Here is a 24,808-nt window from a genome sequence, read left to right as displayed (position 1 = left end):
GTCGGTGGCGACTCTGTGAATTTTCAAAAATGCGAAAGCATAAGCGATAAAAAAGAGTCAGTTCACGTATCTCTCCCGCTCAGAGGTATGGCCCGAAAAAAACGGAGGTCCACACAATTTATAATTCAAAAATCTAAATTGGATGTTATCAACCTAATCTAGATGGCACCCAAACAAAGAATGATTATGTGTAATTTGTTTGTGTGTATGCATAGATGTGAGGTTGTAGATGAAGAGAACTATTTGTATGTTTATGGTTTTGTCATACCCTAATTTTTGACCCCCCTGAGATGGCATATCTTCAGGATTTTTCATCAGGTCAAGACAAGTTCCCAGAGCAGTCACTTCTCCATCTGGTATCCAATCGAGGATGCTCAAAGACAAGAAAGCTCAGGCAAAGGATCAATCAATACAAGGATTAGTCCCTAATACAATCTTGAGGCTCAAAGACTTCACTTTTCTCATCTATGATTGATTAGACATCCAGTCATATGAGTACAGGTTTACTCAGGTCACCAGACTAGGGTTTTGAGCCTATCAAGGACTAAAATCAGGGATCACTTTTGGGAAACCCTAAAAAGCCTCAGGGAACCATTCAAAGACATCAATCATCTTCAAATAACTCATATTACAAGATCTACTGGACATCACACTTCAATTCAAAGTCTACAGTCATTATTTTCACATGGTCGACAAATTAGGGTTTTGACCTAATTCACCAAGATAGTTGACTTTTAATCAGGGCATGAATCCAAAACTCAAGACATGATTCAAGAATCTCTACTACCTCAATATAATCCATTTACATCATTCATTTGAGGAAAAGATCTTGTTTCTACACAAAAGCCCAAAAATTCACTTTGTTAGGAAAAAGTCAACTGTGAAGGATCATCATTGACTTTTAAGGTTTTTGGTCAAAAAATGACTTTCAAAGATCAATATCATCAATATATGGATGTCAAAGTCATTTGACCAAAGAAATTCAAAGAAATTCATCAAGGAGCGAAAAGTCGGGAATTAGGGTTTTTTAAGGCATGGTGAGAACTCAAAATTTCACCTACACAACTCAAAAAACTTCCAACATGAAAGTTGTAGATCTTGCAAAATAAAACAACATCTTACAAAGGAACTTTTTTCAAAAGATCAACCATTTATGAAGTTTTGGAAATTTTGAAGTTTAGGTCATAAACACTTAGAAATTTTTCTAAGTGTTTTAACCTAGTTTTCATCCAACTTTGGGCTCATTTTTCACAAATTTCCCAAATGATTCTGAAGAAGACATAAACTAATGATTTGAAGTAGATGTTTAGGGCTTTCCAAATTGTGTTCAACCTTCTCCAAATTCAATTTGAGCTAGGAGTTATGCTTGTTCAAAGTTGGCCTCATGAAGTAAAATTATAGGTCATGTGCAAATTGGAACTTTGCAATTTTGTGCATTTTGCTTCACTAAGTGATGCTACACGACCTCTAATGCATCTGAAACCATACCATACATCCAAATTCATCATTGCATAAGGATTAGAGAAGATTCCCAAAAACAAAGGCATGTGATTATGTAATGATTGCATTTTTGAATTTATGGCAAATGATGAATCATCAAGGAATCTTGTTCTAAGCCAATTAGAACTCTCCTCTGAATCAGAAATGTTCCCTTGGATCATACAAGATCAATGGTTGGGGAAGCTAGCCCGAAAATGCATCATTGCATTTTGGAGATTCTTTGAATTTCTTCATGGCTAAGAAACCAAAACTCTCTCATTAAGCAAGCTCACACTCTCACTCAGTACTGAACCATTTACCTATAAATAGGGGAGCATACTTCAGTAGAAAAACACACCAAAGCAACTCAATTCCTTGCTTTCTCTTTCTCTTCTCATGCTTATTGTTTTTCAAAGTTCTTTGGCAAGAAGAATCGTTTTCTTCAAACCAGAGCTCATCTTTGGAAAGTAAGCATTCTAACATCTCAAGGGAGGTCATTTGAGGTGATCCAAGCACCTGGATCACTTCTGTAAGTGGAGGAACACCATTGTTGCTCTCACTTTGGAGCATTTGCAGTTGGAGGTCCATGGAGTAATTCAGGAGGTTCCGAGCCAAGCCAATCATCCAGACACACTCCTCAGGTCATAGTGAAGCTATCCAGATGGCTGCAGCTCATCTGTAACTCAAGAATCAACACCCTCCATGTTCACTTGAAGCTGAAATCGAGGGAGGTCCATAGAACAATTCAGAAGGATTCAGGCTACAATAAGCATTCAGTTAGCATCATTGAGTCTCAGGGAAGCTATTGAGATCATTCATTCAAGCCCAGGTGCTCTCCATCATCCTCACGACCTCCATTTTCAGAGGTAAGTTTCTGAACCTCACCTCTTTAATTTAAGCATTCTTTAAGAAATAGCTCGATTCTATCTTGTTCAGCATCATCAGAGGATTGAAAACCCTCTATCATCATTCATTTATCTTTCAGCATAGCCATTTAATTTGATTTTTAAGCTTTAGGGTTCTTCACGATTTCTGGTAAATTAGTTAGATATAGTTGATATAAATTTATGATAGTTACATATTTAGAATCGTGAGTGAATTTAGAGCAAGTTTGGTCTTTACATCTTTGCAAATGGTTGAGAAATGAGCAAGTTCATAAATTTGAAATTTGAGAGCTTGAGGTTGAAGACGAAGATGGTGATGGCGCGCAATTTTCAAACTCAGGTCTAAGTTTATTTTATTTTGATTGATACCTGTTTCATTAACGACTAAAACGTGATAGCCCAGTGGTAAAGAGTGTTTGTGTGTTGCGCGTGCCCAAGGTCTGGGGTTCGAATCCCCCTCGCCCCAGACCTTTTGATTTTATTTCTTTTTTCACTTCTATGCATTTGAGTAATATATGAATTGCAATGGAACCATGCATATGACACCAAGCGCGCGTTGGCTCAGTGGTGTTGTTTTGGGCTGGTAATACAAAGGGTGTGGGTTCAAACCCTCCAAGGGCCAAAACTATTTTTTTACACACAATTTCTTTCATTTTCTCACAAAACTTCACATATTTATTTAACCTATCAAATTAATTTATTTTCACTTCATTTTTCACACACTTATCATTTAATATACCTATTTTGTGAATAATCAAAAAAATCATAAAAATATTATGTATTTCTTGGATTTTAATTAGGTTTAAAATAGTATGTTTTAGGTGTTTTCTTAAATACTTTAAATACATATATTCACTTTGTTTCAACCTAATCATTTTGTAAATAAAGTTTATGATAAAACCCTAATTGTTTAGGTCTTAATTAAGTAAAAATCTTTATTTTTACTTTGATTAAGTTGACTTTTGTCAATATTCAAAACTGTTTTCAATCTCTAATTAAACGGACGATTAAGGTTTTCAAACAACAAAACCTTGTATCATTCCAAATCATTTTCAAATTGCTTTTACACCAGTACTGTAAAGTACTGGGCCTCTAATAGAGTGTAAGTCCCAAAAACCTTCTCTTCTTAGCTTGTTTTCAAAACTGTATTTTCAAAATCTTCTTTCTGTTTTCAAAACATTCTTCTGGTATTTGAAGGGCATTATTCCCGGTGAAACTCTTCAGATACCTATGTGACCTTTGTCCATCTTCACTTCTTCTGTTTTCAAAAACCATTAACTGTTTATCCTATATATTCAACTGTTATCCATCAATTACTGTTGAGGCTCTGTACATACTTCTTCAATGGCCTCCACTCCATCCAGGTTAGGCTTTACAAGCTTTCAATTTACAGTCTTTATTTAAATTACTGTCAAATATAAACTGTACATATATTTGTTTAGAACTACGTTTGAGTATAAACCTTAGGACAGTTAAACTATATATATATATTATAGGAATATGACCTAGGATTGAGAATGTCTTCCCGGTGAAGGCTCTTTCCTAATTAGAGATCTGTAGTTCAAACCCCCAAGATGAATTATTCCCGGTGAAACATCTTGGCAAAAACCTTAGAATCCAAATAAATAGGACACATCCACCCAAAGAGGAATTATTCCCGGTGAAACCTCTTACCCATTTGCTTAGAGCCAAAATAAGTTCAAAACTACATAGCTTTCTCTTGTGCTATAACAAGGACCCTCGATGATCCTCGATTAGCCTCCTCTTGGGCTTTGTACAAGGACCCACAGGCTTCTTAAAAGCATTTCCAGCTTCCTCTTGAGCTTGTATACAAGGACCCATCAGGTTTCTTATAAACATAGGAACAGGTCTTTAGTCACCTTTTAGCCTACCCTGGTGAGTTTCTTCCAATTTAAACCAGACTTTAAACAAGCTAAGTTTGTCTCAATTTTGCATTGAGTACACCTTTTGGAATGAGAGACATGGATAGTCTCTGTCACCCTTATCTTCATCAATCTTCCTTAGCAGAGTCTAGGATCCATGTTTGATCATCCTCAATATTGAGTCAGCCTTCATCTTGGGCTTTAAACAAGAAGTCTCCACTAGATAATCTTTCTGCCATTCATTTTAACAAAATAAAATCCCTGGAAAGGGTTAGCTTCCACACATTCCTTCTTTTTAATAAAATCCCCTGGAAAGGGTTAGCCTCCAACATCTGTCTAAAATAAAATCCCTGGAAAGGGTTAGCTTCCACACATTCCTTCTTTTTAATAAAATCCCCTGGAAAGGGTTAGCCTCCAACATCTGTCTAAAATAAAATCCCTGGAAAGGGTTAGCTTCCACACATTCCTTCTTTTTAATAAAATCCCCTGGAAAGGGTTAGCCTCCAACATCTGTCTAAAATAAAATCCTTGGAAAGGGTTAGCTTCCACACATTCCTTCATTTCAAATCCCCTGGAAAGGGTTAGCCTCCAACATCTGTCTAAAATAAAACCCCTGGAAAGGGTTAGCCTCCAAAGTCAATTAATAAAAAGTCAAAAAAATAAAGATTCACTTCTCTTAGGAGATAATTTCCCCAAAAGAGTCAAAACCCCTGGAAAGGGTCAGCCTCCAAAAAACATGATAAAAGTCAGTCTTTTAATAGACAAATTCACCAGCTGAGTCAAAATCCCTGGAAAGGGTTAGCTTCCAAAGAAAAACAGTCTTTTTAATCTCCAGTAGAGTTAAAACCAACAAAAACAGTTAGCCTCAACCTTGGGCTTCATACAAGGCACCCAAACAATAAAACTCCTCTGTCAAGAGTCAGCCTCAACCTTGGGCATTGTACAAGGCAGATAATAGAGTCTCCCCAGTGAGTTCTTCATCACTCAGTAGCCACAACCTTGGGCTTTGTACAAGGCAGATAAACCATATTTTTCATGTGTCAAAGATTCCTAACACTTAGGATCTTTCCCCATATAGTCATCCATACTTAATTCATTTAAGAGTCCGCCACAACCTTGGGCTTTGTACAAGGCAGAAAATAATGTTTTCCCTAGCAACAGTCAGCCACAACCTTGGGCTTTGTACAAGGCACATAAAATAGAGTCATTCATTCAATTATCCTCAGCAATTAGCCACAACCTTGGGCTTTGTACAAGGCACATAAATAGAGTCTCCCTAAGTAGAGTCAGCCTCAATTCTGGGCTTTGTATAGAACACAAAAATACCCTGTAATTAATCCTCAGTGGAGTCATCTCCAGAGTCAATAATTAATTAATCAATCAAAAAGCCTCAAGCTTGGGCCTCATACAAGCCAGCTAAATTCAAATCTTTTATACAGTAGATAGACATAGCTTATCTCTATAGAGAGATATTTTTACTACTCTACCACATTCAAACAAACAAACATTTCAATTTCAATTTCAATCAAAGTCTCCCATTTAGGACTCTGAAAGACATGCTCTGGCACATCCCCAGACTTGTACACTTTCCCTAATTTGGACGAGCATCTTTCTTTCATTTAAGAGGCATCTGACTGGCATACTTGCACACACAAGTAAGGTCCCCCTCTTGAATGAAATGAATTCAGTTATTCTGTCACTCTTTCAAAATGTTTGTGGTAGAATAGTACAAATACCTCTCTGTAGAGATGATTTCATGTCTCTTTACTGTAAATAGAGATTTAATTCCAAGCTTCAACCTTGAGCTTCAAGCAAGGCACCAAAAACAATTATTTCCCTAGTTAGTTCCCCGAACTACATTAAGCTCTGACTTCCACTAGGGATATGTAGGCATGAGGTTCACAAGGAATCTCAGCGAGCTAATAAAATACCAAAAATAGTCAGTCTGTCTGTCTGTCTGTCTTTTCAAATCAAATCAATTCCTTCTCCTAACACAAAGGAGAAACTTTCCCAATCATTAGCAGCAAACACAATCACAATGACACAGAGAAGGTTCCTGTAGAGTACTACAGATATGTAGGGTGTTTAAACACTTCCCTATGTATAACCGACCTCCCGGACTCCAGAATTTCTAGTCTAGGTGAAATCCCCACACTTAGCAAACTCCTAGGGTTTAGTTGAGATCTTTTTTCCCCTTTCCTACTCGTAGGACAAATAAGAAAGTTCGTGTGATATCGTAGGAAGAACTGAAATAAAATTCATCCCACCACGGGCGCATTCTCCTTCCAAATTTCGCGTGAAGGGTCTAGCGTGCCGTCCTCCCAAGTGAAACGGGGAGGTAAAAGAAAACGACACCACAGAAAAATGGCGACTCTGCTGGGGATATAAGTGTTAAAAACCTTGGTTTTTCATCCAAACCAATGGTTGACCTGTTGCTGGTCCAACCCCAATGAGGAATTAGGGATGCCAAATTCCCCCTCAAACAAGAGAGGTCCTGCCTAACATCTGTGTCATTTCATGTGTTTGTTGCATATATATTTGTTTACTTTGTTCATTCTGTATCGGGAAAGGGCTTGATTCCCCCTTGTGGTGAGAAATCCTATACCCGGATTTGAGTGCAACATAAGATAGGATGGAGGATGTCTTCCCGGTGAAGGCCCTCTAATCTTGGTTCACAATTCTACTCTTGGGATTTGCCTGGCTGGTTGTGATTAACTGCGCCACTGCATTCCGAGACTGATTTGTACCAGGAGGACCTAGAAACACATTAACCCCACTTAAAGCCTTTTTTAGGACGTAGAGCGGTGATTACGGAAGTAATTGTCACGCAGATACTACACTCAGAGAAAACTCTCTTATAGATACCAATCAACGTATCTTTAAGGTTGAGCAAAAACTCTGAGACCCCTAGAACCCGTTCTACAGGTACAAAAATCCTTAACCTTAGTTTACCATTGGGGCGGGGATTGCGTTTGGACTTCATGACCACTATACCCTTCAACGCCATGTTTGTTTAAAACTCTTGTGTGTGCATTCATGCATTCATGCATCATTCATTAATAAACAACTAAAACAAAAAGAGTCTTTTTTTTCCGAGTCGTTTTTCAAGGAAACTAAATAACGAACGTTTTGAACTTCATAGAAAGAGAGAAACGGAGAAAGGACTTAAGGATCTATATTATGGATTACGGAAGAAAGAGAGCTAGGAAATACACCTTCAAGATTCCCCAGGTCGAGGAACTGGGAAAGCTCGGAAAACTGGTGGTCAACCCCCAGGCTTTGAAGGAGAAGTATGGAAAACTTCTGCCTTTGCTCAATACCAACATTGTGGATGGGATCCTTCCCACCTTGGTACAGTTTTACGATCCAACGTATCACTGCTTCACCTTTCCAGATTACCAGCTCATGCCTACGTTAGAGGATTACTCTCGTCTGATTGGAATACCTGTGTACGCGCAAGATCCGTACTCCGGTTTGGAAAAGAATCCTGACGACATTATCATTGCTGCAACTACTCCTTTGAACGTAGTCGACATCAGAACTCATATGGTGAGTAGAGGAGGAATTCAAGGATTGCCCTCCAAATTCCTGTTTGATCAAGCTCGGTACTTCGTCAGCATCCAAGATATGAGCGCTTTTGAGGAAGTCTTGGCTTTGCTTGTCTACGGATTGTTTTTGTTCCCTAACATTAACGATTTCGTCGACATCAATGCAATTAAGATCTTCTTAATTGGAAATCCAGTTCCAACCTTGCTTGCGGATGCTTATCACTCTGTGCATTCAAGAAACCTGCAGCGAGGAGGATTAATCACATGCTGCGTACCGTTGTTATACGAATGGTTCGTTTCACACCTACCAAAGTCTAGCACTTTCTGGAACATGAGGGATGGCCTTTACTGGTCACAGAAAATCATGTCTCTCACTCATACAGACATTGAATGGTGTAGTCCTGACAACGACGAAACCAAGATCATCTTCAGTTGCGGAAATTTCCCCAACGTACCCCTTATTGGAACTAAGGGAGGAATCAGTTACAATCCAGCTTTAGCCCGTCGTCAATACGGCTATCCCATGAAAAACATTCCAAGTAACATCCAATTGGAAGGTCTGTTCTTCAAGAACATCGACGATCATGGCAACATGCTGAAGAAGGAAATTGTCCAAGCCTGGCGTCTTGTTCACAGCAAAGGGAGAAGATTGTTAGGAAAACATCTTTGCATCTCCCTGGATCCTTACCTTCAATGGGTACGCGTCAGAGCATTCAAGCTCAGGATGCCATATCAACATCAAGAACCTATTCCCCTAAGGGAACCAATTTACCTTTTCTCCACCGATGTTGAAAAACTACAAGCGGCATTAAACAAGGTATGCCAAGAAAGGAATGCTTGGAGGAACAAGTATCGAATTGTCAACACGGAAAATGTTGAAATTCAAAACATCCTAAGAAGGAAGGATGAGTTACTTGAAGTGCTCGATCGACAAGTGACACAAACGTCACTTTCTCATCATATCCCTCCTGCTTCCTGGATCATCGATCAGCTCACGTCAGAGAACGCTCAGCTCAAGAAACAGAAGAAGATGTTAGAACGTGAAGTCGGCTCTTCGTCAAAGTTTTAGAGTCCTTTCTCTCAGTTTCTCTGTATTTCCATTTTCAAAGTGTGTAAAAACGGCGTTTTCGCTTAATTAATAAAAGTTTGATGTTTCATAACGTAATTATGGTGTTTCCTTGAAAAATAATGACTTAATTGCATATCATGCATCGCTTTAGTCGTACGCACTGACACGAGAATTGTCGCGGATCTAATAGTCACTTTCCTTTCTCCAGAAAGAGAGGAGGAGAAGGAGGTGAACCAAGACTTTCAAGCTGTCTCATCCATACAACACTCGTTCAAGTCGCAAGAAAAGAATGGAAGACTTTGAGCAAGAGAATGAAGAACTCAGAGAAGAGATTAATACTCTCAAAGGTACTGTTGAAAGACTCAATAGTATGTTAGAAGCCCTGGTAGTTGCGCAGAATCGACCAACGCCAGAAGAACCACAAAGGACTGTGGTTTCCGAGATTGTTTCTACTCCTGTTCCTCAGTATACCATGCCGCCTGATCGACCTTGGGGCATGCCGTATAACTTTACTCCAGAAGGGTACATACCTCCGGCTTCTGAAGCTCCAAAAGTCACCATGGATATGCATCCACCGGAGGGTTACAAACCTCTGGAAATTGAAGTTCCAAGAGCAACGGCAATGGGTTTCACACAACAGAATGCTGAGATACCGAGATCTGCTGTCATGGCTTCTCCACAGCCGATTATGCATACTTTTCCCCCGCAAGGCGGACAAGTATATCATCACGCTCCCAGTGAGGACGCTGGCGTGTATGAAAGATTGGACGAGTTCCAAGAACAGTTTCTGCAAATGCAGAAGGAACTCAAGACTCTCCGAGGACAAGATCTATTTGGAAAGAATGCTGCAGACCTCTGTCTGGTTCCAAATGTTAAGATTCCTCACAAGTTCAAAGTACCAGAATTCGAGAAGTACAAAGGGAATTCATGCCCACAAAGTCATCTTGTGATGTACGCTCGAAGAATGTCAACTCAGACTGATAATCAACAATTGCTCATTCATTATTTTCAAGACAGCCTGACTGGTGCTGCACTCAAATGGTACATGAACTTGGACAGTTCAGAGATTCGTACTTTTCGAGACCTCGGAGAGGCCTTCGTCAAACAGTATAAGTACAATCTGGATATGGCTCCCGACAGAGATCAACTCCGGGCCATGACTCAAAAGGATAGAGAAAGCTTCAAGGAATACGCTCAGAGATGGCGTTAAGTTGCTGCTCAAATTTGTCCACCACTTGAAGAGAAAGAAATGACAAAAATCTATCTCAAAACTTTAAGTCCATTTTACTACGGACGAATGGTTGCAAGTGCACCAAGTGACTTTACCGAGATGGTAAACATGGGTGTGCGTTTAGAAGAAGCAGTTCGAGAAGAACGCTTGAACAAAGAACCAGAATCTTCTGTTGGTCCAAGGAAGTATGGAAGTTCTTTCCAGAAGAAAAAGGATCAAGATGTCAGCAATGTCTTGCACAAAATCAAGAAGAAATTCCAACCTCAAGTTGCAACAATAACTCCGGTTGTTAACTCAGCGCCAGCTTATCAACCTCAGGTCTCGCAACAACAAATTCAACAAAGGTCGCAGCAACCTCAGCAGCAGGTTCGACCTCCAAATTACAACAATCGGGCTCCAAGGTATCCTGCCTTTGACCCCATACCAATGCCGTATGCAGAATTGTTTCCAACATTACTGGCAAAAGGACTCATTCAGACGAGGAGTCCTCCAAATCCTACAAACAGTTCCTCACCATGGTATAAGGCTGACCAATCTTGTCCCTATCATCAGGGGGCACCAGGTCACAATATTGAGAACTGTTTCTCTTTCAAGATTGACGTCCAACGATTAGTGAAGAGTGGAATGCTATCCTTCAAAGATACTAATCCAAACGTCCAAGCAAATCCTTTGCCGCAGCATAAAGAAGCTTCAGTAAATCTGATAGACCAACACCCCAATGTCATTCAAATCTACGACATTCGTCAGATAGGGGAAAATCTTGTCAAGATGCACGCTAGACAAGCTGGGTACGGTCATGTACCACCTCACAACTACTTCACATGTGAAATTTGTCCAAAGAATAATCAAGGATGTGCCATAGTTCAAGCTGCATTACAAGAACAAATGGACTTGGGATGGATTCAACATATCCGAGTCAGAACTGAACATGACATCAACATGGTTCAAGGATGTCCAGGAGAATACAAAATCTACAAAGTTGAAGACCTTGAAGGATCGGTAGTCAGGTTCCATAAAACTTTAAATGGACTTGCCTACTTTGGAACAGATTTCCACGCTTACAGTAAATGCAGAATCTGTCGAAGAAATTCACGAGGATGTTTGCGTGTTCGCAACGACATTCAAAAGCTGATGGATGACAATACCATTACTGTTCTTGCCAACAGAGAAGATGACGAAGTCTTTACCGTATCTCCTCAAATTAATCAATATGAACCTATGCAAGTTAAGTATGATAGCAGGAAGACAGCAGTTGCTCCACTAGTCATCTACTTACCAGGTCCTGTACCGTATGAGTCCAGCAAGGCTATACCATACAAGTATAACGCTACATTCATTGAAGATGGTAAGGAAATACCATTACCGTCTGTTGTCAACATTGCTGATGTTAGTCGAGTCACCAGAAGTGGACGAGTCTTCAACAGAACAACAGAAAATGTGGAAAAACCTTCGGAGGAAGTACCACATAGGCAAGACAAGCATCCGACCAATGCTGTTCAAGCGAAAGAAAATGATGAGATCTTGAAGTTAATCCAGAGGAGTGAATACAACATTGTAGATCAATTACTACATACTCCGTCTAGGATTTCTGTTCTTTCCCTGCTATTGAGTTCTGAAGCTCATAGGGAAGCTCTACAGAAAGTTTTGGAACAAGCTTTCGTAGAACCAAGTGTTACAATAAGCCAATTCAACAACATCATTGCCAACATCTCCGCCGGAACTAACCTAAGTTTCTGTGACGAAGATCTTCCCGAAGAAGGAGCGGACCACAATCTTCCACTTCACATCTCAGTTGGCTGCATGGGTGATACACTCACAGGAGTCCTAATAGACAATGGATCCTCTCTCAATGTCATGCCTAAATCAACATTATCAAGATTATCTTTCGAAGATTACCCTCTAAGAAAAAGTCATGTCATCGTCAAAGCATTTGATGGATCAAGAAAGTCAGTTTTCGGAGAAGTAAATCTTCCCATAACTATTGGACCTCAGACGTTCAAAATCACCTTCCAGGTTATGGACATTCCAGCACAATACAGTTGTTTGCTAGGTCGCCCATGGATTCATGAGGCTGGGGCAATTACTTCAACACTTCATCAGAAACTGAAGTTCATAAGAAATGACAAATTGGTAACCGTATGTGGAGAACGAGCTCTGATCGTCAGCAACCTGTCATCATTCTCCGACATAGAACCAAAAGAAGTTGTTGGAACTAAATTCCAAGCACTTTCCTTGGACAAAGGAAAGGAGAAAGCAGCGTCTATCTCTTCATACAAAGATGCAATCCAAGTTGTAAAGGATGGCACTACCAGTGGTTGGGGGCACATTAATATTCCTACCAACAACAAGAACAGAACGGGAATTGGATTCTTTCCGACATCATCAAGAGCTATCCCAGGGATTGAGGTAGTTCTCCCTATTCAAGAAACTTTCTGCAGTGGAGGTTTTCTTCAACCCGTTCAACAAACAGTCAATACCATCGGTACGGAAAACACCGATGAAGAGGAATGGTTATCCTATCTTAACAAAGCAGGATACATCTCCCTACCAGAGTCTGATTCACCTTGCTGTTATCCGACTAAAGGATCTGAAAGTAAGACTCAACCAAGCAATGATGAAGTTACTGACAGCTTCACCACCAGAAGTCATGGTTCATCAGAAGAAGTTCCTCCTATCCCCGAAGAGACTTGGGATACATTAGGAGAACCAAGCGGAAAATTCGACTACATGGTGAAATACTCCGCTCCTGAAAGTTCAAGAATCTCTCTTGAAGACATTGTTCCGACTGGATGGAACATTGATTATGAGTACCTCTCTCAGCCAAAAGAGATGTATAACCCTTGCTATTCATCATTATCGACTGGTGAAATCATCATTGAGGATTATATCCCTAAGTCACCTTCCGAGGCTACAGATTTAGAGTTCACATATCTAGTCAATGCCATCTTGGGAGAAGAGCAAGACCAAAATACAGAAGAGGACGATCTCGAAAGTGTCTCCGACAACGGGTCTCTCCATTCAGAAGATTGGAAGTTTCCTCAAAAGAAAAACCGACATACTCCACTTGGAAATGGGTATGCTCACACCGCTCAGTCTGCTGAAGTAGAAGAAGATCGTCTGAGTGTTGCAAAGACAGTGGTTGGTAAATCAAGACCTACCACAGGCCAGCTTAAGCCTAAGGTTCCAGATTACTTAGTGCACAATGGGGTTCGCCACTACTGGACAGCTGTTGAAGTTTCAACTGTTGTTCGCACTCCTAAGTAGGAACTTTCACCGTTATTTTGTCCTCTCACCATAGCCCAGGGTGAAGAGATGTTTCATAGGGCTTTGCATTTTACTATTTCTTAGGAAAATGTCCCTCTTTGCTTCGCCCAGAGCAATAGAGTTTTGTTTTATAGGGTCTTTGTTTCAAGAAATGACTGTCCATAAATAAAAATGTCATTCTGTTCCTTCGTTTAGTTTTCTCTTTTCTTTTTTCGGAAATTGGTAATCCTAAAAAACACCCTTAAAAAACATCAAATATTCCATTAACTGCATACACCGAGTCTTCCCTCGTTGTCTAAATAAAACTCATCACACATATGCAGATTAATCATAAAATACCCCGTTGAAACGTGCGACCGTATGACTTCTCCAAGCTTTGAGTTTCCTGTATTCGAGGCAGAGGAAGAAGAAGACGAAGAAATATCAAAGGAAATTTCACGATTACTTCAACAAAAGGAAGAGGCCATTCAGCCATACAATGAGCCTCTAGAGATCATTAACCTTGGTTCCAATGAAAACAGAAAAGAGGTTAAGATTGGAGCTTCACTCAGTTCAGAGATCAGAGAGAGTTTGATACAGCTACTCAAAGAATTCTCAGATGTCTTCGCTTGGTCTTATCAAGATATGCCAGGGTTGGATACCAGTATAGTGGAGCATCACTTGCCATTAAAAGCAGAATGCCCTCCGGTCAAGCAAAAATTAAGAAGAACTCATCCGGAGATGGCCATAAAAATCAAAGAGGAAGTTCAAAAGCAGATCAACGCAGGTTTCCTCGTCACTTCAGAATACCCTCAGTGGTTAGCTAACATTGTTCCCGTTCCTAAGAAAGACGGAAAAGTCCGCATGTGCGTCGACTACAGAGATTTGAACAAAGCTAGCCCTAAGGATGATTTTCCTTTACCACATATTGATATGTTGGTAGACAGTACAGCAAAATCCAAAGTTTTCTCATTCATGGACGGATTTTCAGGATACAACCAAATCAAAATGGCACCTGAAGACATGGAAAAAACAGCTTTCATCACCCCCTGGGGCACGTTCTGCTACCGTGTTATGCCTTTTGGACTAAAGAACGCAGGGGCAACTTATCAAAGAGCTATGACTACGCTTTTCCACGACATGATGCATAAAGAAGTGGAAGTCTATGTGGACGACATGATTGCCAAATCAGAAAATGAAGAAGATCACATACAGAATCTGACAAAGTTATTTCAACGCTTACGGAAGTTTCAGCTTCGCCTGAACCCCAACAAGTGCACCTTTGGTGTCTATTCAGGAAAACTCCTTGGTTTCATTGTCAGCAAACGAGGAATTGAAGTAGATCCAGACAAAGTCAAGGCAATTCAAGAAATGCCTTCGCCCAGAACCGAGAAACAAGTTAGAGGATTTCTTGGACGTCTGAATTACATCTCGAGATTCATATATCTCATGACTGCAACTTGTGCTCCTATTTTCAAACTTCTACGGAAAAATCAAAGTTGCGTCTGGACAGACGATTGTCAGAAAGCGTTCGACAGCATTAAGGAATATCTGCTCGAACCACCCATCTTATCTCCTCCAGTGGAAGGAAGACCTTTGATAATGTACTTAACCGTCTTAGAAGACTCCATGGGTTGTGTCCTTGGACAGCAAGACGAGACAAAGAGAAAAGAGCATGCCATCTACTACCTGAGCAAGAAATTCACTGACTGTGAATCCCGCTACTCCATGCTCGAAAAGACGTGTTGTGCTTTGGCCTGGGCTGCCAAGCGTCTCCGCCAGTACATGATTCGACATACTACTTACTTGATCTCTCATATGGATCCAATCAAGTACATCTTTGAGAAGCCTGCTTTAACCGGGAGAATTGCCCGTTGGCAGATGTTGTTATCAGAATATGACATTGAGTATCACGCACAGAAAGCCGTGAAAGGAAGCATTCTAGCTGAGCACCTGGCTCACCACCCACTCAATGGTCATGAATCAACCAGTTTCGACTTTCCGGACGAGGACGTCATGTACCTCAAGATGAAAGATCACGACGAGCCACTACCAGACGAAGGACCTGAGATAGGATCCCAGTGGGGCTTAATCTTTGACGGAGCTGTCAATGCTTATGGACGAGGAATTGGGGCAATCATTGTTACACCTCAGGGTACCCATATTCCATTTACTGCCAGATTAACTTTCAAATGCACAAACAATGAGGCCGAATATGAAGCTTGCATCATGGGTCTCGAAGAAGCCATGGATCTAAGAATCAAACACTTGGATGTATACGGAGATTCTGCTTTGGTCATCAATCAAATCAAAGGAGAATGGGAAACACGCCAACCAGGGCTAATTCCTTACAAAGACTACGCGAGAAGATTATTACCATTCTTCGACAGGGTAGATTTTCATCACATTCCTCGTGAAGAAAACAATTTGGCTGATGCATTAGCCACACTCTCTTCCATGATTAGGATAAATCATTGGAATGACATTCCTCGGATCGATGTTATGCGCCTGGATAGGCCCGCTCATGTGTTCACAGTAGAAGCAATCATCGACGACAAACCGTGGTATCACGACATCAAGAACTTTCTTCAAAAGCAAGAGTACCCTCTTGGGGCGTCAAAGAAAGATAGAAAGACTTTGAGAAAGTTAGCTTGTAGATTCTTCCTGAATGAAGATGTTCTGTACAAGAGAAACTTCGACATGGTTCTGCTCAGATGCGTTGACAGAAAAGAAGCAGAAATACTCATGAGAGAAATACATGAAGGTTCCTTTGGTACACACACCAATGGACACACCATGACAAGGAAAATACTGAGAGCAGGATATTATTGGCTGACGATGGAGTCAGATTGCTACCAGTATGCAAAGAGGTGTCACAAATGCCAGATCTACGCCGATAGAATTCATGTGCCACCATCTCTTCTCAACATACTCTCTTCCCCTTGGCCTTTCTCCATGTGGGGAATCGACATGATTGGAATGATCGAGCCAAAAGCGTCCAACGGACATCGCTTCATCTTGGTAGCTATAGACTATTTCACCAAATGGGTTGAAGCAGCTTCATATGCAAACGTTACAAGACAAGTTGTCGTCAGGTTTATCAAGAATCACATCATCTGTCGCTACGGCATTCCTAGCAAGATAATCACTGACAATGGGTCAAATTTGAATAACAAAATGATGAAGGAGCTTTGTGAAGAATTCAAGATCGAACATCACAACTCATCTCCTTACAGACCAAAGATGAATGGAGCTGTAGAAGCAGCTAACAAAAACATCAAGAAAATCATTCAGAAGATGGTCATCACTTACAAAGATTGGCATGAAATGCTCCCGTATGCTCTTCATGGTTACCGTACATCAGTACGTACTTCGACTGGAGCAACTCCTTTCTCCCTTGTATATGGCATGGAGGCAGTCCTACCAATAGAGGTTGAGATTCCATCAATGAGAGTCTTAATGGAAGCAAAATTAACAGAAGCCGAGTGGTGTCAAAGCAGATTCGATGAATTGAACTTAATCGAAGAAAAACGCATGACAGCTTTATGCCACGGACAGCTATATCAACAAAGAATGAAGAAAGCTTTCGACAAAAAGGTTCGACCTCGCACAATCAAAGAAGGCGACCTTGTACTCAAAAAGACTCAATCTTTTCTCACAGATTCGAGAGGGAAATGGACTCCCAATTATGACGGTCCCTACGTGGTCAAGAGAGCTTTCTCAGGAGGAGCCTTAATACTCACGACTATGGATGGAGAAGAATTCACCCGTCCTGTGAACGTCGACGCAGTCAAGAAATACTTCGCCTAAATAATTAAAAGAACAGCTCGCTAAGTTGAAAACTCGCAAAGAGCGGCTTAGGCAAAAAAGAGCGTCTCGGTGAAATCGAAAACCCGAAAGGGCGATTCAGGCAAAAATTAGAGACAAAAAAATATATATATATCAATCCCGGTAGACTTAAAACCCGAAAGGGGTAGTTTACGCAAAAGTTAGGGATATATGGCAAGTAACTGTGTTCAGGACAAACTTGATCATTCAAAATCCATAGCGGAGTGTTCATCAGCAGTAGGTCATCTTCTACGAAGCACGAATACAGCGCAACTCGGAGTGGAAGGGAGAGATAACGGTCGTCACGTTTCATCGTAGCCCTTTTCCCGAAAATTACCAATTTCCAACTTTGTAAATACTCCATGGAATCAAGCATTTGGCTGATTACCATTCCATATATAATAATTTGAGCCTTGTGCTTTTCCTTTGCAATCTAGTCTTATTCAGTTTCTTGGAATGCATTTTAAGTTTAAACAGTCAATTTCTTGAAACAAATGTTTTCATAAAATAAAAATGAATTTACTTGCAAAAATAAAGGTGAAATTTCTTTCTAAGGTTTACAAACAATAGGAAGAATGCAAACAGTTGCTCCGAGAACGGTTGAGACTCCGGGAACCAAGTTTTCCCCATGAGGTCGCTTTGCGAACATCTCCCGATGACGAATCTTTACTTCAATTCATATTACTCATTTCGGACAGCGGACAACTGATAACCAAGTATTCCCAACAGAGTTCGAACTACAAGAAGAGGACATCTTCTGATCAACAAGAATTCAAGTCGTATCTTAGGATTTTCCATCTGCGACAATTCTATTCACATTCACTTTACATTTTATCATTGTCATAATATTCATGCATACATTACATCATAATTGCATAGCCGAATCAGGCTTTGATCCTGTGAATGCCCAAGTCATTGAAGCATGAACTCGAGTTTCCCCTGCAAGTTCGAGAGAAACTTTTTTCCTTCGAGACAACAGTTCATACACAAGGATCTCCCCAAGCAAGTCAACAAATGGTTGTCTCCCTCAAGGAAATAGTTTGTTCACTTTTGGAATTCCCTAGAGGTTTGGTATTTCCCCAGCAAGGTCGAGAGATGCCACTTTTTTGTCAAAGAAAAATTCAGACTCACCCAGCAGATCGACAAATGATTCCCTGGCGGAGTCAGTGAATGATAGTCTTCGTCCAGAAGATAGTTCAGATTCCCCAACAGAGTCAGCAAATGGCAGTCTCTTTCAGCAGAAGACAGTTTGCTCACTTTCTTTCATAACAGAGTCAGCAAATGGCAGTCTCTTTCAGCAGAAGACAGTTTGCTCACTTTCTATCATAACAGAGTCAGCAAATGGCAGTCTCTTTCAGCAGAAGACAGTTTGCTCACTTTCTATCACAACAAAGTCAGCAAATGGCAGTCTCTTTCAGCAGAAGACAGTTTGCTCACTTTCTTTCATGACAGGGTCGACAAATGGCAGTCTCTCCCAGTAGAAGACAGTTTGCTCCCCTAGCAATTGGCAAATGGCAGTCTTTTCCCAAGAAAAGACAGTTTGTCTTTTAAATACTCAAGAGATCGACAAATGGCAGTTTCTTCGAACAGTTTGTCTATTTCTGGGATGTTTAACTCCCCACAGAGTCGATGAATGGCAGTTTTCCTCTTAGGAAAACAATTCGTTGATTCCCCAGGCATCAGTCGACGAATGGCAGTTTCCACCCCGAAAACAGTTCGTCCGCCTTCAAACAAAGTCATTAGCCCCTCAAAAGATCATGAGGCCATATGACATTCTTTCAAAGACGTCAAGTCAAAAGGGAAGATGGTGAAGTTTCTTTACAGCCGTCAAATGGCATCTTATCTCCAAGCGCTGATAAGAAGTTTGACGAGGAAACAAACCTTTGAAGTTTCTTTACAGCCGTCAAATGGCATCTTATCTCCAAGCGCTGATAAGAAGTTTGACGAGGAAACAAACCTTTGAAGTTTCTTTACTACCGTCAAATGGCATCTTATCTCCAAGCGCTGATAAGAAGTTTGACGAGGAAACAAACCTTTGAAGTTTCTTTATTTACCATCAAATGGCGTCTCGTCTCCAAGTGCTGATGAGAAGTTTGATGAGGAAACAAACCGTTGGAAATTTTCTCTTTATCTGAGATATTGTCCAAACACAACCGAGACCAGTTTCGAGATATGGACATCCGAAACGAGGAGAGGTTGTTTACCTTTTTCTAAGTATCAACACTTAGTTAAAGAAGATGGATTGCGCATCCAACATTGCCGTCCATTCACCAGAATCCACATCAAGTATTTCTGCAGGAGTTTGTCTCCTCATCCCCCGCCAAGCGCGACAACGGGATCAAGTCATGCAAAGACTATGTCAGTTACAACATCTCAGGAGCGCCCAAAATTCGGGCATTCTTTGATATTTAAGTCTCTTTTACGCAGGAGAGATCGAGATGTCAATCTCTCTCCCTCCAGATAAAAGAAACTTAAATAGGGGCATCTGTCATACCCTAATTTTTGACCCCCCTGAGATGGCATATCTTCAGGATTTTTCATCAGGTCAAGACAAGTTCCCAGAGCAGTCACTTCTCCATCTGGTATCCAATCGAGGATGCTCAAAGACAAGAAAGCTCAGGCAAAGGATCAATCAATACAAGGATTAGTCCCTAATACAATCTTGAGGCTCAAAGACTTCACTTTTCTCATCTATGATTGATTAGACATCCAGTCATATGAGTACAGGTTTACTCAGGTCACTAGACTAGGGTTTTGAGCCTATCAAGGACTAAAATCAGGGATCACTTTTGGGAAACCCTAAAAAGCCTCAGGGAACCATTCAAAGACATCAATCATCTTCAAATAACTCATATTACAAGATCTACTGGACATCACACTTCAATTCAAAGTCTACAGTCATTATTTTCACATGGTCGACAAATTAGGGTTTTGACCTAATTCACCAAGATAGTTGACTTTTAATCAGGGCATGAATCCAAAACTCAAGACATGATTCAAGAATCTCTACTACCTCAATATAATCCATTTACATCATTCATTTGAGGAAAAGATCTTGTTTCTACACAAAAGCCCAAAAATTCACTTTGTTAGGAAAAAGTCAACTGTGAAGGATCATCATTGACTTTTAAGGTTTTTGGTCAAAAAATGACTTTCAAAGATCAATATCATCAATATATGGATGTCAAAGTCATTTGACCAAAGAAATTCAAAGAAATTCATCAAGGAGCGAAAAGTCGGGAATTAGGGTTTTTTAAGGCATGGTGAGAACTCAAAATTTCACCTACACAACTCAAAAAACTTCCAACATGAAAGTTGTAGATCTTGCAAAATAAAACAACATCTTACAAAGGAACTTTTTTCAAAAGATCAACCATTTATGAAGTTTTGGAAATTTTGAAGTTTAGGTCATAAACACTTAGAAATTTTTCTAAGTGTTTTAACCTAGTTTTCATCCAACTTTGGGCTCATTTTTCACAAATTTCCCAAATGATTCTGAAGAAGACATAAACTAATGATTTGAAGTAGATGTTTAGGGCTTTCCAAATTGTGTTCAACCTTCTCCAAATTCAATTTGAGCTAGGAGTTATGCTTGTTCAAAGTTGGCCTCATGAAGTAAAATTATAGGTCATGTGCAAATTGGAACTTTGCAATTTTGTGCATTTTGCTTCACTAAGTGATGCTACACGACCTCTAATGCATCTGAAACCATACCATACATCCAAATTCATCATTGCATAAGGATTAGAGAAGATTCCCAAAAACAAAGGCATGTGATTATGTAATGATTGCATTTTTGAATTTATGGCAAATGATGAATCATCAAGGAATCTTGTTCTAAGCCAATTAGAACTCTCCTCTGAATCAGAAATGTTCCCTTGGATCATACAAGATCAATGGTTGGGGAAGCTAGCCCGAAAATGCATCATTGCATTTTGGAGATTCTTTGAATTTCTTCATGGCTAAGAAACCAAAACTCTCTCATTAAGCAAGCTCACACTCTCACTCAGTACTGAACCATTTACCTATAAATAGGGGAGCATACTTCAGTAGAAAAACACACCAAAGCAACTCAATTCCTTGCTTTCTCTTTCTCTTCTCATGCTTATTGTTTTTCAAAGTTCTTTGGCAAGAAGAATCGTTTTCTTCAAACCAGAGCTCATCTTTGGAAAGTAAGCATTCTAACATCTCAAGGGAGGTCATTTGAGGTGATCCAAGCACCTGGATCACTTCTGTAAGTGGAGGAACACCATTGTTGCTCTCACTTTGGAGCATTTGCAGTTGGAGGTCCATGGAGTAATTCAGGAGGTTCCGAGCCAAGCCAATCATCCAGACACACTCCTCAGGTCATAGTGAAGCTATCCAGATGGCTGCAGCTCATCTGTAACTCAAGAATCAACACCCTCCATGTTCACTTGAAGTTGAAATCGAGGGAGGTCCATAGAACAATTCAGAAGGATTCAGGCTACAATAAGCATTCAGTTAGCATCATTGAGTCTCAGGGAAGCTATTGAGATCATTCATTCAAGCCCAGGTGCTCTCCATCATCCTCACGACCTCCATTTTCAGAGGTAAGTTTCTGAACCTCACCTCTTTAATTTAAGCATTCTTTAAGAAATAGCTCGATTCTATCTTGTTCAGCATCATCAGAGGATTGAAAACCCTTTATCATCATTCATTTATCTTTCAGCATAGCCATTTAATTTGATTTTTAAGCTTTAGGGTTCTTCACGATTTCTGGTAAATTAGTTAGATATAGTTGATATAAATTTATGATAGTTACATATTTAGAATCGTGAGTGAATTTAGAGCAAGTTTGGTCTTTACATCTTTGCAAATGGTTGAGAAATGAGCAAGTTCATAAATTTGAAATTTGAGAGCTTGAGGTTGAAGACGAAGATGGTGATGGCGCGCAATTTTCAAACTCAGGTCTAAGTTTATTTTATTTTGATTGATACCTGTTTCATTAACGACTAAAACGTGATAGCCCAGTGGTAAAGAGTGTTTGTGTGTTGCGCGTGCCCAAGGTCTGGGGTTCGAATCCCCCTCGCCCCAGACCTTTTGATTTTATTTCTTTTTTCACTTCTATGCATTTGAGTAATATATGAATTGCAATGGAACCATGCATATGACACCAAGCGCGCGTTGGCTCAGTGGTGTTGTTTTGGGCTGGTAATACAAAGGGCGTGGGTTCAAACCCTCCAAGGGCCAAAACTATTTTTTTACACACAATTTCTTTCATTTTCTCACAAAACTTCACATATTTATTTAACCTATCAAATTAATTTATTTTCACTTCATTTTTCACACACTTATCATTTAATATACCTATTTTATGAATAATCAAAAAAATCATAAAAATATTATGTATTTCTTGGATTTTAATTAGGTTTAAAATAGTATGTCTTAGGTGTTTTCTTAAATACTTTAAATACATATATTCACTTTGTTTCAACCTAATCATTTTGTAAATAAAGTTTATGATAAAACCCTAATTGTTTAGGTCTTAATTAAGTAAAAATCTTTAATTTTACTTTGATTAAGTTGACTTTTGTCAATATTCAAAACTGTTTTCAATCTCTAATTAAACGGACGATTAAGGTTTTCAAACAACAAAACCTTGTATCATTCCAAATCATTTTCAAATTGCTTTTACACCAGTACTGTAAAGTACTGGGCCTCTAATAGAGTGTAAGTCCCAAAAACCTTCTCTTCTTAGCTTGTTTTCAAAACTGTATTTTCAAAATCTTCTTTCTGTTTTCAAAACATTCTTCTGGTATTTGAAGGGCATTATTCCCGGTGAAACTCTTCAGATACCTATGTGACCTTTGTCCATCTTCACTTCTTCTGTTTTCAAAAACCATTAACTGTTTATCCTATATATTCAACTGTTATCCATCAATTACTGTTGAGGCTCTGTACATACTTCTTCAATGGCCTCCACTCCATCCAGGTTAGGCTTTACAAGCTTTCAATTTACAGTCTTTATTTAAATTACTGTCAAATATAAACTGTACATATATTTGTTTAGAACTACGTTTGAGTATAAACCTTAGGACAGTTAAACTATATATATATATATTATAGGAATATGACCTAGGATTGAGAATGTCTTCCCGGTGAAGGCTCTTTCCTAATTAGAGATCTGTAGTTCAAACCCCCAAGATGAATTATTCCCGGTGAAACATCTTGGCAAAAACCTTAGAATCCAAATAAATAGGACACATCCACCCAAAGAGGAATTATTCCCGGTGAAACCTCTTACCCATTTGCTTAGAGCCAAAATAAGTTCAAAACTACATAGCTTTCTCTTGTGCTATAACAAGGACCCTCGATGACCCTCGATTAGCCTCCTCTTGGGCTTTGTACAAGGACCCACAGGCTTCTTAAAAGCATTTCCAGCTTCCTCTTGAGCTTGTATACAAGGACCCATCAGGTTTCTTATAAACATAGGAACAGGTCTTTAGTCACCTTTTAGCCTACCCTGGTGAGTTTCTTCCAATTTAAACCAGACTTTAAACAAGCTAAGTTTGTCTCAATTTTGCATTGAGTACACCTTTTGGAATGAGAGACATGGATAGTCTCTGTCACCCTTATCTTCATCAATCTTCCTTAGCAGAGTCTAGGATCCATGTTTGATCATCCTCAATATTGAGTCAGCCTTCATCTTGGGCTTTAAACAAGAAGTCTCCACTAGATAATCTTTCTGCCATTCATTTTAACAAAATAAAATCCCTGGAAAGGGTTAGCTTCCACACATTCCTTCTTTTTAATAAAATCCCCTGGAAAGGGTTAGCCTCCAACATCTGTCTAAAATAAAATCCCTGGAAAGGGTTAGCTTCCACACATTCCTTCTTTTTAATAAAATCCCCTGGAAAGGGTTAGCCTCCAACATCTGTCTAAAATAAAATCCCTGGAAAGGGTTAGCTTCCACACATTCCTTCTTTTTAATAAAATCCCCTGGAAAGGGTTAGCCTCCAACATCTGTCTAAAATAAAACCCCTGGAAAGGGTTAGCCTCCAAAGTCAATTAATAAAAAGTCAAAAAAATAAAGATTCACTTCTCTTAGGAGATAATTTCCCCAAAAGAGTCAAAACCCCTGGAAAGGGTCAGCCTCCAAAAAACATGATAAAAGTCAGTCTTTTAATAGACAAATTCACCAGCTGAGTCAAAATCCCTGGAAAGGGTTAGCTTCCAAAGAAAAACAGTCTTTTTAATCTCCAGTAGAGTTAAAACCAACAAAAACAGTTAGCCTCAACCTTGGGCTTCATACAAGGCACCCAAACAATAAAACTCCTCTGTCAAGAGTCAGCCTCAACCTTGGGCATTGTACAAGGCAGATAATAGAGTCTCCCCAGTGAGTTCTTCATCACTCAGTAGCCACAACCTTGGGCTTTGTACAAGGCAGATAAACCATATTTTTCATGTGTCAAAGATTCCTAACACTTAGGATCTTTCCCCATATAGTCATCCATACTTAATTCATTTAAGAGTCCGCCACAACCTTGGGCTTTGTACAAGGCAGAAAATAATGTTTTCCCTAGCAACAGTCAGCCACAACCTTGGGCTTTGTACAAGGCACATAAAATAGAGTCATTCATTCAATTATCCTCAGCAATTAGCCACAACCTTGGGCTTTGTAC

This window comes from Vicia villosa, unplaced genomic scaffold (genome assembly GCF_029867415.1).
Source record: "Vicia villosa cultivar HV-30 ecotype Madison, WI unplaced genomic scaffold, Vvil1.0 ctg.000137F_1_1_2_unsc, whole genome shotgun sequence".
In the NCBI taxonomy this organism is placed as follows: Eukaryota; Viridiplantae; Streptophyta; class Magnoliopsida; order Fabales; family Fabaceae; genus Vicia; species Vicia villosa.
This window is presented reverse-complemented; position numbering follows the sequence as displayed.